The sequence below is a fragment of the Kogia breviceps genome, chromosome 5, assembly GCF_026419965.1.
Source record: "Kogia breviceps isolate mKogBre1 chromosome 5, mKogBre1 haplotype 1, whole genome shotgun sequence".
Taxonomy (NCBI): Eukaryota; Metazoa; Chordata; class Mammalia; order Artiodactyla; family Physeteridae; genus Kogia; species Kogia breviceps.
In genome coordinates this window covers 148,881,373-148,897,233 of record NC_081314.1, presented here as the reverse complement: position 1 = coordinate 148,897,233, position 15,861 = coordinate 148,881,373, and the positions used below count along the sequence as shown (strand labels likewise).

Below are 15,861 nucleotides of genomic sequence, written 5' to 3'. Positions count from 1 at the left end.
CAGAAAAATAGCTAGATATATATATTTTTTAAAAAGACAGTCCATCAGGACCAAGTTGAGTTCAACCTAGGAAAGCAAAGTTAGCTTAACATTCAAAGTTCAATCAATAAAATTCAAATATTAACAGAACAAAGGAAAAATAATCTACAATTATTTCCATAAATGCAGAAAAAGCACTTGACAAAATTCAACAAACATTCATGATAAATTTTTTTTTTAATTTAGGAAACAAGAAAGAGAAGAAAATTTCCTCAAGCTGATAAACGAATCTATGAAAAACCTGTTAACATTATAATTAATGGTGAATGACTGAATGCTTTCCCCCTAAGATAAAAAAAAAAGACAAAAACATCATTTGTCACCACTTCTATTTAATATTATACTGGAGGTCCTAGACAGTAAGGTGGGAAAAAGAAATAAAAGGCATACATATTGGAAAGGAGTAAGTAAAACTATCTTTATTTGCAGATGACAAGACCATGGAGAAAAAGATTATTAAAATTAATAAGTGACTTTGGCTAAGTAGAGGATATAAGTTCAGAATACAAACACAATTATATACTAGCTAATAATTAGAAATGAATATCTTTTAAAACTACCATTTATAATAGTATCCAGAAACACAAAATGTTTGAGGGGATAAATTTAACAAAATACATGCAAGAATTTTATACTGAAAACCTCAAGACTCTGCTGAGAGAAATTAAAGACTTAATAAATGGAGACATTACAATATGTATTGATTGGAAGATTCAGTATTGCTAAGATGTCAATTCTGTTTGAACTGACCTACAGATTCAATGCAATCTCAATCAAAATCCTAGTAGAATTTTTGGAAGAAGTTAAGAATATGATTCTAAAATTAAAAAAAAAAAAAAAAAGAGCAAAGACCTAGAATTATCACAACTATTTGGAAAAATAGGAACAAAGTTGGAGGATTTAGTTTACCTGATTTTGGATATCCAGTAATCAATACAGTGTGATATTAGTATAAACATAGGCTTATAAATGGAACAGAAAAGAGAACCTCAAAATAGGCCCAAGTATTTATGATCAATTGATTTTTGATAAAGGTGCAAAGACATTTCATTTCAATGGGGAAAGGATTTCCAAAAACTGTGTCAGAAGAACTGGGTATTTATATACATATATATAATATAAATGAACCTCGATCCTTACTTAACACCATACACAAAAGGTAACCTAGGGCTTCCCTGGTGGCGCAGCGGTTGAGAGTCCGCCTGCCGATGCAGGGGACATGGGTTCGTGTCCCAGTCCGGGAGGATCCCACATGCCGCGGAGCGGCTGGGCCCGTGAGCCATGGCCGCTGAGCCTGCGTGTCCGGAGCCTGTGCTCCGCAACGGGAGAGGCCACAACAGTGAGAGGCCTGCATACCACAAAAAAAAAAAAAAAAAAGGTAACCTAAATATAAAAGCTAAATCTGTGGAACTTTTGGAAGAAAACTAAGAAAAAAATCTTTCTTCTTAGACTTTGGGGTAGAGTAGAATTTCTTAGATACATCAATAAAAAGCAATATACCAATCAAAGGAAAAAATGATAATTTCTATTTCATAAAAATTTTTAAATTCTGCTCTTTGAAAGACACTATTTACAAAATGAAAAGGCAAATAACAGATGGAAAAAAGATTTCTCATACATATATATGAAAAATGAACTAGTATTCAGAATACACAAAGAACTTTTCATAACTCAATAATACGGAAACAACAACCCATTTAAAAAATAGCAAAATATTTCAACAGATACATCATGGAAGACGTACAAACAGCTTAGACATACTAACAGCATATGTAAAAGAAGCTTGTCATCATTAGTCCTCAGGAAAATAATTAAGATCACAATGAGATACTAATATCTATCATTAGTCCTTAGGAAAATAAAAACTATAGTCAAGATGAGATACCAATACACATTAAGTAGAGTGGCTAAAACAGAATGACTGACAATAACAAGTACTGATACAAATGGCAGTAAACTGGAACTGTCATACGTGGCCACAAGGAGTGTAAAATCCTTCAACAACTTTGGAAAACAGGTAGATCCTTGTAATGGCACTTACCATTCCACCTAGCCACTCTCCACTCCTAGATATTTACACGAGAGAAATGATAATATATTCTCACACAAGGACATGTACACAAGTATCCATAGCAGCTTTATTTATAACAGCCAAAAACTATAAACAATCAAAATGTCTATCAACAGACAAATAAGCAAACATATCTTACAATGGAATGGTGCTCAGCTGTAAAGGGAACAAAGCACATTCACACAACATGAATGAATCTCAAATGCACAGATGCTGAAAGAAAGAAGCAAGACACAAAAAAGAAGCCAGTATATACTGTATGATTCCATTTACATGAAATTCTGGAAAAAGTGAATCGTATCAACAGTGACAAAAGAATATCTGAATGGAAAGGGGCACCAGACCTTTTGGGATGATGTTCTATACCTTGATTGTGGTAGTAGTTACAAGAAATATACAAATATCAAGATTTATTAATCTGTATACTTAAAACAGATGCATTTCATTGTATATAAATTATTCAAAGGGGAGGGGGATTCTGCCTTCTATTACAATGCTGTGGTCAGAGCGGACCAACACCACCAATGGAGCAAGAAGATTTTTTAGTTATAAGTTTCAAAAGCTGTATTTCTAACACCATCAAAGCAATGAAGACTAAATGAATTAAAATTCCTCACAAGGAAGAGCCCTTCTAGATAAGCTAAAAATAAGCTGCTAATTCTGAACACTGGCTAAGAATCAGGCTTGGTCCAAGCTAAGGGATTCTATGGGAGGAAAGAAAAACCAGCAGAGCGTTTTTGTAGCCTCAAGGCCTGCAACAGACTGGAAACTAAAGGAGCATCCAACGCAAGGCCTGTTCTCCCCACCAGACAACTGCTGAGTTCTGGGACTGTGCAAAAGGCCAGGGGACTGGGCCAGCAAGACAGACTGACGTTTCTCCCCATATCTTCACATGTTTAGGGGACTGAGTCCCACTAAAGGAAAGGGGCCTGCAGTAAGTATCCAATTCATCTCCCCCTCAAGTCATTTGCCAGATTTTGCACCCATCAGTGTGTGGCAGGAGCCCAAAATCTTTTAACTGGTTGAACTTTCAGAGCTGAGGAGACAGGGACCTGTAAGCGTTTTGGTCAAGAACCCAGAAAGGCCATTCTCAAGATCAGGGACAAACTAGAGATTTCTAAACAATGGTCTTAGAGTTCATCTCAAGGAGCTTAGAAAAAAAAAAGAGAGCAATGTAAACCCAAAGTAAGTTGAAAGAAAGAAATAATGAGCAGAAATCAACAATATTTTTTAAAGGCATGGAGAAAAGTATCCAAGTTAAAAGCTGGTTCTTTGAAAAGATCAACAAAATGTATAAATGTATAATAACAGAATAATCAAGATAATAATATAATGAGGATATAAATCATCAATAACAAGAATGACAGAGGAATTATCTCTACAGGTGCTACAGACAATAAAAGAATAATAAGAGACTATCCTGAACTACTTTAGACAATAAATTCAACTTAGAAGAATTGGTAAAATTCCTTGAAAGACAACAACTACCAAATCTCATTCAAAAAGAAATAGATAACCCGCACAGGGCCATATTGATTATATAAATTGAATTCCTAGTTAAAAACTCTAAGATCAGAGAGCTACACTGGTAAATTCTACCAAACATTTATGAATGAAATAATACTAATTATATACAAACTCTTCCAGAAAACAGGAGAGGAGAGATCACTCCAAATTTATTTTATGAGGCCAATATTATCTTGATAAAAAAACCCAGACATTATAAGAAAAAAACCTCCAAAACACTATCCCTCATGTAACTAGAAACTAAAATCCTTAAAACATTCTCAAATCGAATCCAGAAATATTTTAAAAGGAAAAAAATCACAACCGGGGCTTTCCTGGTAGCGCAGTGGTTGAGGGTCCGCCTGCCGATGCAGGCGACGCAGGTTCGTGCCCCAGTCTGGGAGGATCCCACATGCCGCGGAGCGGCTGGGCCCGTGAGCCATGGCCGCTGAGCCTGCGTGTCCGGAGCCTGTGCTCCGCAACGGGAGAGGCCACAACAGTGAGAGGCCCACGTACCGCAAAAAAAAAAAAAAAAAAAAAAAAAAAATCACAACCAAATGAGGCTTATCCCAAGATTTCAAAGTTGGTTTAACATTCATCATTCAATGTAATTTACCATATTGACAGAATAAAGGAGAAAAACCAGATGATCATCTCCATAGATGCAGAAAAACCTTTGACAAAATTCAGCACCCACTGTTGATAAAAATTCTAAACAAACCAGGGACAGGACTTCTCTCAACCTAATAAGGGGCACCAACTAAAAACCTACAGCTAACTTCATACCTAAGACTAGCAACAAGGCAAAGCTGTCCACACTCACCACTGCTATTCAACACTGTGCTGATAACCACAGCATGAATGAATCTCAAAATTATCATGCTGAGTAAAAGAAGCCAGACAGAAGAAGAGTACATAGTGTATGATTACATTAATACAAACTACTCTACAGTGACAAAAAGTATGTCTGTACTTTCCTGGGACCCAAAGGCAGAACAAGGAATGGACTGTAAATGGACACAAGGAATCTCTTGCGGTGACGGAAATGCTCTGTATCATGGCTGCACACAACTGTCAAAACTCATCCACTCTACACCTTAAATGGATGTAGTGTATTTATGTAAATAAATTTTATAACAAAAAACTGATTAAAATGTTTAAAAACAGGAAGAGAGAAACAAATGGATGAAAAGATGAAAAATTTCAGCAGTCTTAGAATCTATAGAAAAGTAGTCAAATTGACATTCTATAATTGAAAAATATAATATTAAGAACTTATTGGATGTCTTTAAAAGAAAAGCAGCCAAAATTAAAGACACAATTAGAGGAACTCAGACAGGTCCAATAGAAAATATCCAAACTTTTGGATATTTGCATCTAAAACTGAAATTCAGAGAGAAAAAAATAGTAAAAAAGAATGGAAACAGTACGAAGCATAAGAATGTGTGGGACATGGTCAAAAAGTCTCACATACGTGTAATGAGAAAGAAAGTGGGAAAGAATGGGGTAACAGCAGCATTTGAATGAATAATGGCTGAGAATTTTCCAAGCCTTATTAAAGACAATGCATAATTCAAAAAGTCCCGTGAACCCCAAGCAGGATAAACACAAAACACATGCACATGCATGTATACACTCATAGACACAGGCACGATGACAGAAAATCTTAAAATCAGGCAAAGAATAAAAACACACCTTTTCTTTGAAACAACAGCAAAACAAAAGGTTGACTTTTTAACAAGCACTATAAAAGCCAGAAGACTTAGAGAACGTGTTTAAAATGCTTACATATTTAAAATGCTAAAAGAAAACAATTGTCAACGTAGAATTCTATACCCAGTGAAATTAATTTTCAGAAACGAAGGGAACCTAAATGTGTTCTCAGGCAAAGGTCAAGAGAATTTGTCATCAATAGACCTGCACTACAAAAATAAGTTTAGTTCTTCAGGCTGAAAGAAAATATTCCCAAATACAAGCATAGAACCACAGGAAGGAATGAAGAATGCCAGAAAGGGTAAATATGTGAACAAATATTTTAAAATATCAACTGCTTAAAACAGAAATAATGTCATGTTGGACTTACACATAGAAGCAGAAATATATGACCATATCAGAGGAATCTGTAATAAGTCATGATGTAATTGAAATCTCTTGGGTGACTTTTAATGTAAGAATAAATAAAAATCCAGGAGATTAAAAGAATGAAATAAAAAACTGATTGATGATTGATCCAAATGAAGGCAAGAAAGGGGGAATAAAGGAACAAAGAACCAGTGGAACAAAAAGAAAACAAACAGCAAGATGGTAGAATTAAACCCAACATTTCAAAAATCAAATTAAATGTAAATAAACACTCCAACTAAAATGAATAAACATTATTATATTCTGTTCAAAACAAGCATAATTAAAAAGTAAGGATACAGGGACTTCCCTGGTGGCGCAGTGGTTAAGAATCCGCCTGCCAATGGAGGGGACACGGGTTCGATCCCTGGTCAGGGAAGATCCCACATGCCACGGAGCAACTAAGCCGGTGCACCACAACTACTGAGCCTGCGCTCTAGAGCCCATGAGCCACAACTACTACAGCCCACACGCCTAGAACTTGTGCTCCACAACAAGAGAAGCCACAGCTATGAGAAGCCTGAACACTGCAAGAAGAGTAGCCCCCACTCGCCACAACTAGAGAAAGCCCGTGCGCAGCAACGAAGACCCAACGCCGCCAAAGAAAATTAATAAAATTTAAAAATAATAATAATTTTAAAAATGAAAGTAAGGATACCGTCCTTACTGTAGGTTGAAAGAATAGAAAAAGCTGTAACACATGAACACTAAGCAACACAAAGCTGCAGTGGCTTTATTATCATCAGACAAAAATACCTTAAGGCAAAACATAAGAGCAGAGAAAAAGAAGGACACTTCACAATGATAAAAGGGTCAATTCAATGAGAAACCATAAGACCCTAAATTGGTATGCAACTAATATTGTCTGTTTAAAATATACAAAGCAAAAGCAGAACTAGAAAGAGGAACAGAAAAATCCGCAATCATAGTTGAAGATCTTAACACACCATTACAACAACATTTGTTAAGTAAATTTAGCAAGGTCACTGGATAGAAGGTGAATATGCAAAACCCACCTGCATTTCTATATAGTAACAGCAATATCATCAAAAAAATTTTCGGAAATAAATCAAACAAAACCTATGCAAGACCTCTACACTAAAAACAACAAAACATCATTGGAAAACGTTAAAGACAACATACAAGAAGGAATAAACCATATTCTTTGATTTAGAAGACTCAATATTGTAAACATGTCAGTTCTCCTCTGAACTGATCTATGGAACCAAAACATGCCAATGAAAATCCTAACAGATTTTTTGTAGGAATTGGTACGCTGATTCTAAAATGATAAAGATATGCAAAGAACTTAACAGTAGTGCAGCCAAACTAGACAAACACAGGTGGAGGACCCCACCAGCCATTATCAGGGTGAGAACTGTAAAGCTACAGTAATCAGTATAGCAGCTCTGACAGATGGAGAAACAGACCAATGAAACAGAACATAGTCAAGAAACAGACCCACACATGGAAGGTGTGCCCATTATCTATTTATTGCCTCTCGGCCCCAAATCACCCTTCTTGGCTCTGTTTTTGTGATACTAGTGCTGGACCCAAGAACATTTCTCCATGGCCAGCTGACACAGTCATGGCATTGTCAGGAGAGAGCACTGCAAGAGGAAGGGGTTCTCTTTCAGGTTCCAGGGTTGTTGTTTTCTTCTTGCTCTGTAACATGAAGGCCAGGGGGCAGTTCCTCAATGAGTACAGCAGGCATCCCTGCAGGTGACTTCCTAGTGTATCACGGGCACCACAGCAGCCAACCCCAGCTTGAAGCACCTCAGTGAATTTCTCCAGTGGGTCACAGCCATGACTTCTCCAGCAATGCTGAACCTTAGACTTGCTGGGGAGACCCTCTTCCGAGTCTGTTCCATCTCCAGGTACTTCCCCTCAGCTCCAGAGGAAGCGGCTGCTCCGTACATCTGCTATTCCTGTATTCTTTACAGCAACCTTACTGTGTACCCTGTTTGATAGTTAATCCCTTTTGCTAGTTAACAATTCTTTATAATAAATGTTCCCTATTCAAATTACTGGTGTAACTACTGTCTCCTGACTGGACCCTGATCCATAAGGACACTTGATCTTCTGCAAAGGTACCACCTGTAATTTGGCGGGGAAAATAGTCTTTTCAGTAAATGAGACTAGATGAAGTGGATATCCACAGAGAAAATGGGAACCTGGACTTATATCTCACACTAGACACAACTGGAATGGACCTAAATGTTAAAGGAATATAATAAAGTTTCTAGAGGGAGACACAGAAGAATATCGTCTTGGCCTTGGGGTAAACAAATTTTTCTTAAACCAGATACAATAAACATTACTCATAGAAGAAAAGATGGATAAATTGAACTTACTATTAAGAACTTCTATTTATCAAAAGACCTCATTAAAAGAGTGAAAAGACAGGCTACCCCCTGGGGGAAGACATTTGCAATGTATATATTAAACAAAGAATTTGTCTCCAGGATATACAAAACCACTACAATTTTTTAAAAAAGAGAGGGCTTCCCTGGTGGCGCAGTGGTTGAGAATCCACCTGCCGATGCAGGGGACACGGGTTCGAGCCCTGGTCCGGGAAGATCCCACATGCCGCGGAGCGGCTGGGCCCGTGAGCCGTGGCCGCTGAGCCTGCGCGTCCAGAGCCTGTGCTCCGCAACGGGAGAGGCCACAACGGTGAGATGCCCGCGTATCGCAAAAAAAAAAAAAAAAAAAGAGAGAGAACAGACCAAAAATGGACAGGAGACTTGAGCAAGCACTTCACAAAAGAGGACCTTCAAATGGACAATAACATAAAGAAGTGCTCAATGTGATTTACCACAAGAAATACATATTTGGTCTTTATCCCCATTCCTGGCAAAGAGCTCCTAAAACCCTTGGAATTTCCTGAAGTGAAAGAGGGATAAAGGTATCTTTTGCTATGTTAATGAAATAATTTTTGAAAGTCCCTAGGTAACCCAAGGCTGGGACCTGGTGGCCAGGGGAACCAACCACATGATTAGAGGGCTGGACCTTTCCAGGGAGGGGAGAGGGGCTGGAGATTGAGCTCCATCATCAATGGCAAACGATTTAATCAATTATGCCTGGGTAACAAAGCCTCCATAAAAATCCAAAAGGCTAGGCTTCGGGCTTTGGAGAGCTTCCCGGTCGGTGACCAGGTAGAGCTGAGGGGAAAGCGGTGGACCTGGAGAGCACAGGAGCTTCAAGTCCCTTCCCACATACCTTACCTTACGAATCTCTTCCATCTGGCAGTTCATCTGTATCCTTTACAATCAACTGGTAACATAAGTAAATGTTTCTCTGAGTTCTGTGAGTCACTCTAGCAAATTAATCAAACCCAAGGAGGTGGGTCATGGGAACCTCCAGTTTACCGTCAGTTGGTCAGAAGCACAGGTAACAACTTGGACTTGTGATTGGCATCTGAAGGGGGACAGGGACGGCCTGGTGAGACTGAGCCCTTGGCCTGTGGAATCTGACGCCGTCTCCAGGTAGATGGTGTCATAGTTGAGTGGAACTACAGGATATACAGCCGATGTTGAAGAATTGCTTGGTGGTGTGGGAAAAAACACGTTATCAGTGATCAGGCAAATGGAGACTAAAACTACAGTGAGATACCAGCACACAACTCCAGAAAGGCAGACATGAAAAGGACAGAAACCAGCAAGTGTTGCTGAGGGTGCAGAGCAACTGAATTCTCAGGCATCTTTGGACAGATTGCAAACTGGCTCTACCACTTTGAAAAACTGTCTGGCAATTACCTACTAAAAATAAACAGACACCAACCTTATGACACAACAATTCCACTTCTGGATACATATGCAAGAGAAATGTGTGTCTATGTTGGCCCAAAGAAACCTACAAGAACAGTCAGAGGAGTTTTATTCTTATAGCCCCAAACTGGAAACCCCAGATGCCCGTCAGTGGTAGAGGAGTTGAACGGAGAGCCAACCTGTGGTGTGTGCACTGCGATCCCACAGAGCCAGGAACAATTCCTTTAAACAGCTTTTTGAATTCCTGCTCTGGCACAAACTTCTTGAGAATACCCTCTCTATTGATTTCATTGTTTTTACTTTTTTACTTTTCCCCTTATCACACTAAACACTTTTCAAAAATCACAAAGAGGTTGTTTCCCTACTTAGAGTATCTTATGAGTACGACAGAGACAGAGCATGTCGCCACGGCTCTTTTTTAATCAGACATGTACTATTCATGTCCACACACTACAGAGGGCGCTTCCTCCATCCACTCTGTGGCAGCAGAAGGGGCAGAGGGCGGACAAAACCCAGGCTCTCAGACATCTCGGTCGCCGCGCGCCAGGCGCCAGGTGCCCACCCTGCCTGGGCGCCTTCCCCAGGCGGCTCCCTGTCGTCTCACAAGCTAGGCCCCAGCAGATGTGCAAGACACTTTTTTTCTATTTTACTAGTTAGAAAACAGAAGTGTCGCAATAAAGCTAGGACAGCTATCACCTCCTGCCCACCTCCCGCGTGCCAGCCCGCACTCCGCAGTCTCCAGGACACAGGTGAGACGCCTGTCCTCTCCAAGGCCTTCTTCCACCTCCTTCCAAAGTGCCCGCCTCCCCGGAGCTCCACATACTCCTCTTGCTCTTCTCTGATGCTGTGTGGCTGGCGCTTCACGGTCCTGAGGACACATGTGTGCGTGCATCATGCCCCACCCCCAAGTGGATTACATGGAAAGACTCTCCCCTGTACTTACATCCTCAGCAGCAGTCAGGAGAGGGCTTTTCAGTAAATAATCTGTTGGGCTGAATTTCTAGCATCACATCTCAGAGCCTCAGCCTGGGAAGACCTTCTGGAGGAGAAGGGGCTTACGGCTCATCTGATGAAAGCAAGGGCCAGCATATGACACAGGAAAATAAAGAGCAACCTTTGCGAGGACCCTGGTTTGCTGCAGTGACACTATTAATTCCAGTGGAGCTCTTGGCCAGGAATGTAGGAGCCAAAAGCCTGATTAGCTCATTGCTGAAACGCTGGCAAACATGCTGGTTCTTGGCCTGGCCCCAAAAGAATGTGATGTGAACATTACACGCCATTACGCTGACTCAGAGAACAAATGACTAAGTTTCCAATAAACAAGGAGATTTTGGCCTGGCCATTCTTCATCCTGATGGAACCTGAGTGTAATGCATTGTCAGGGATGATTCCGGCCCAGCCGCAAAGAAATGTCTCTGATACGGTGTGTGTGTTCTCAGCCAGCCTTGCCTCACGTAAGGGGCGGAGTGAGGAGCATTTTACTGCCTTTCTAACGCTCCAACAGCCACTCAGAATCCTCTGGGAACAATCTTCTTCAATACCAGGCTGTAGAACAGGTGATTCTGTTTATAGGTGCTGTGCTATTTAAAGACCAGCCAGCTCTTTAGCGTCAAGTGCCACAGCCCTTCGCTCCACATAGCAACTCAGATACGGCCCACAAATGGAGGGAAACGTTCAGTGCCAAGGAAATGAAAGGCGTCAGTGGGAACTAAGACGGGCACAGGTCACCTAACCCACGCGGCGGAGGAATCGGAAGCTAAGTCTCCAGACAGAGGTGGCCAGGGCTCTTCCAAGTGACCCGAAGGCTAACAAAATTCCACATCGTTTCCCACACTGTCATTATTCCTTCATTCTGGAGACCATGCCTGTGTGCCTGTGTGTGTGTGGTTGTGTGTATGTGTTGGCAGGGGAGGGCAGGTGGACGAGGGGCTGAGACTCCTGTGAGTGACTCTTATTCAGAGAGGTGATGATGGCGTTCTGAAAGCAAGCCGAAGTGCAGGGTGCCCTCCCTCCACTCAACTCCGGCAGAGAGCTCAACCACACACACATCTTCCTGTGGGTCACTAGACACCAACCTCAGTGACACCTAGTTTCCGGAAAGAGACACAGGCTTTAAGGGAGTTCAAAGGCACATGCAGCTTGTCATATCGGGGACAGGAAGCCAGGTTTCTGACTTCATTTCTACTAGCAAGGAGCTGGGGACAGGACCCACTCGTCACAGTGACAGTGTTCCCTGCAGGCACTTCTACTCTGAGACAGGAGCTCTAAACCAGGTAAGATTTCTCAGGAATTTAGGAATAGTAATATTTTATGGTCAATGATGCCTTGAGGCCCTGCAAAATCCTGTCTTTTTAGAAAGATTCAATCACGTTTAACATATCCTAGGCAATAAATTAGAAACTTAATCTTAGGGTTTAAAATTTTTTTTCCCTGATGGTCTGGGAACTGAAAGGGAAATGCAATTAATCAGAATTCCCTACTCCCCAATTCTCATTAGAAGAAGCTTTACTGTTCTTTCCATAAAAAGCATAGAACCAGCCCAGAGTTACCAGCCAGGGAGAGGTGCTAAGGCAGAGTTAGGGGCGAGCACAGGGCACACCTCCACACCCCAGGTGCTGCCCCCAAAGACGATGACCACCCTGCAGCTGAGAGGCATGCTTCTTCACCTTTGTTCCTCCACTGGCACCCAGAAACCACAAGTGAGCCAGCCAACAGCTCTGCTTCCTGACACCAGGCAGTGAAATGTGCATCTCTGTCCAGGGGACCTAACCTGCCAGACGGCTCCAGGACCAGACCCAGGGTCACTCCCTCCTCAGCCTCCCAGAGCCCTGCTGCAGAGCAGCTGCTGCAGCCAGGCACAGCTTTCCCGTCTCCTCTGTCCTGTATCTTCTCACACAGCTTTTCAGTTGAGAACTTGTCCTACCCACCTTCTCTCCCTCATAAATTACTGGAAGAAAAAACCTCTTAGCATCAGAAAAAAACCATCTATAATACCTTTGGTCTCCCTCTTAGCACTTAGCACAGAGGTCTATACCCCACTAATAGTGCTGGTACTAATAAACGTTGTTGAGTAACTGAACAATCTGGGTTAGATAGATTTTCCATCACAGAGCAGAATTGCCTGTAGGGCTTTTGTCTTTTTTTTTTTAGAGAAGTAAGCCTTTATTTCCATATTTCACAAATAAAGCTGGCTCAGTTGGTTGCTTTTGTAGGGTTTTGTCTTGAAAATCAAATCCTGATGTTAATTTCTAAAATTATTTACAATAGGAAAGTTGAAATGAATCTCTGTTTCTTTCCAATGTCAGTCTTTCAGTTGAACCCACTCTCCTGTTAGCATTCACTTAAAAAAAAACAAATAAAGAACTCAGTCTTCTCTTTGACTCAGTGCTTGGTGACAGCTCATCATCTCAGCAGTTCCCTGAGGTCCTTCACCAAAACCACTGGCGTTTCCACTCAAGCACCAGTTTCCTATGACATCAGACCAGTGGTTCTCAAACTTTTTGGACTCAGGACCCCTTTGTTTCCTCAAATTATTTCTTAAATGGATTCTATTTATTGATATTTACTTGCAGTTAACACAGAGAGATTTGAAAATTATTTATTCAGTAATTCATTCACAATGAATAATAAGCCCATTACATAACAATGAAAATAACACTTTTTAATAAAAATAACTATATTTTCCAAACAAAAATAAATTAGAAGAATTTCTGGAACTCTAACGTCAGGATTAATAGAAGACAGCTGGATTGCCACACCTGCTTCTACATTCAATCTGTTGTGAACCGTTGTTTTGGTTAAAGTATGTGACAAAAGCCCATCCGCACCCAGACGCGTGGCTGGAAACAGGAGTATCTGCATAGGTTTATCGGATCAGCATGGATATTCTTTGATATGACATCAAAACTCAGCAAGTGGGCTTCCCTGGTGGCGCAGTGGTTGCGAGTCCGCCTACCAATGCAGGGCACACGGGTTTGTGCCCCAGTCCGGGAAGATCCCACGTGCCGCGGAGCGGCTGGGCCCGTGAGCCATGGCCGCTGAGCCATGGCGTCCGGAGCCTGTGCCCCGCAACGGGAGAGGCCACAACAGTGAGAGGCCCGCGTATCACAAAAAAACAAACAAATAAAAAACTCAGCAAGTGGTCATTTCTTAAAGGTTACTTGCAACATGGAATCTGAAACCCCATCAATAAACTTTTATTAACATTAAAACCCATTATCTAGCAATGTTGCACCCTAAACATATATTTCATCCATGCATGGTTGGTGTGACATCATGCATTAGTCATTTTGGAAAATACTGGCTCAGTGAGTGATGCAGATCTTCCTGAATACATTTCAATATATAATGTCAAAAAATCACATTTGTTAAAAATCACCACTGAGTTCATCAGAAACATCTTTAAGTACTGGGAAGCTGTCAAGCTCACCATAGCAGACACAAATTTTCAAAATTCTAATTTATGATTGAAAACTCAAATTTTGTCAGTTGCAACAAACACCGGCAGTTATTTCCTTTGAAGTCACAGGCTCACTTAGTCCAATTTTCAGACATTGTCTGCCAAAAACACAAGTCTGAATAACCACGGTTTGTCTGTCTGTTATTCTTTTAAGTAAAAACAGTGTTCCATGAGAAGAGGGGCGAGTTCAGCTCCCCACCCAAAAAAAGCATAAGCGCTTGTTTTTCCTCGAAACAACTGCCGTGATTCCATCTGCAGACGTGCATTGTGCAAATTCCCAGTCTGTCTCTCAGAACATTTAAAAGACATGTGCCCAAGGGTCAAGATTTAATTAAATAAATCATTCTTACTGCTTCATCGAGGACATTCTCTTCGCATGCAAGTGGCTCTCTATGCAGTGGTGGTGCTGAAGGACTCTGACTGTAGGACTCGGCCCGGCCGCCCGGCCCACCCCCGCGCGCCCCCCGTCCCCCGTCCCCCGGTGCGATGGGGCTCAGGTGCCCGCAGTTTTGCCTGCCATCACTTCTGTGCCATCAGCTCAGGGATCAGCACGGTGAGAAAGGAAATCATGTTTCCAGATCTTTATGACAACGTGGGAATCATGTCCCCCCCGTGAAGGGGTCTTGGAGAACCCTAAACGTCCACAGATCACAGCTTCGGTTGTCAGCCTATGGGTGCTAGAGGGCTGACAAGGGACTGGGAGTCTCAGGTTTGCCTACAGAGGAGAAGCGACAGGCCTATGGTGCCGGCCCCGCACCTGAGCCTTATGGGGTCGTAACTGAGATCCTGGAGACCACTCACCAGAGAATCCTCACCTCATGGTGGACTTTAATCATCTGTTCAGTAAGGACTTGTGGCTTGCTTCCAGCTCGGCATTCCAATCTGGTTCTTTGCCTAACGGGTGCTGCAGATAACAGTGCTGGGCCTCACCCTTGGGCACCCTCGGTGGAGCCCAGCTGAGCCTGGGTCGGTCTGGAGGGTGTGCCCAGCTGAATGAGATCTGACCACAGGCAGACAGCCCCGGCCAAGGACCCCAGCCTCACCAAGCTGACCCCAGGCCCCTGGCTCCAGGCACTTCCTCCTGGGTCTGAAGGAAGGGCGCTGACAGCCAGGCTCCTCTCACAGGTCCAGCAGAGCACAGGGCCTCAGCCCCGCCGTGCTCCGTCCTCCAGACGGGGGAGACTTGGAGCCAGGCCGCAGAACACTGGGGCAGTGGGCACACTCTGCCAGCTCCCGGGCTTCCCCATCCACTCAGGAGAAACTGTGCCCAGAAGGTGCAGTGGTGCCCAGAGCAAGGAAAAGAGAAATAACAGACACCATGTGGGGTGTAGCTAAGAGCAAGAAGCCCCTCAGAGCCAAAGATGCCAGGCAGCAGGGAGCTGTGTCCCCAGGGGCCAGAGCCCAGTTTCAGGAACTCCAGGAAGTAGGGAAGAGAGATGGCAGAAGCCAGGGTCACAGCCCCTCTGGGGACCAGTTGTCCACATGTCACCACAGTGCCCTGAGATAAAATAACACCTCTGTCAATGTCAGTCTCCATGCCGATCACATGGATAATACATGAATTTGAAAAGACCATTAAATGAAAAATTCCAGCTCCCTAAGTGGACCTAGAGAAGTACAGCTACCTCAAGATTAACAATTTCTCAGTAAGCAAAATAATCTACTTCATTATTTGTCTGTTTAATTAATGAGGTAATTAATCAAGTCTAGGAAATTCAGCAACAGTTTAATCATAAGGGGTTATGGAAGATATCAGTAAGAAACATGGCTCTATTACAAAATCTCATCTGTTTAAAATTCCATGAAAACTCAAACTACCAGTCTGGGGCACTTAACTATCATGGGCGATTATTAACTGTGTCATGCTACAGACCCCTGTAAACTGCACTCTTTGTGAA

General features: G+C 42.1%; 1 protein-coding gene across 12 annotated transcripts in view; it reads right to left on the bottom strand.

The window, feature by feature from the left end:
- Positions 1 to 15,861, bottom strand: part of PCBP3 (poly(rC) binding protein 3) — a 215,203-nt gene that overhangs the window by 168,033 nt on the left and 31,309 nt on the right. Inside the window, exon 1 of one of the 12 annotated variants that reach the window (XM_067035285.1) lies at positions 10,448 to 10,646. The exons of the other annotated variants lie outside the window; for them this stretch is intronic. The gene's annotated coding sequence lies outside the window, so the exon portion shown is untranslated. Of the gene's footprint in view, positions 1 to 10,447; positions 10,647 to 15,861 lie in introns of those variants that run through there. 12 annotated transcript variants of the gene reach the window in all.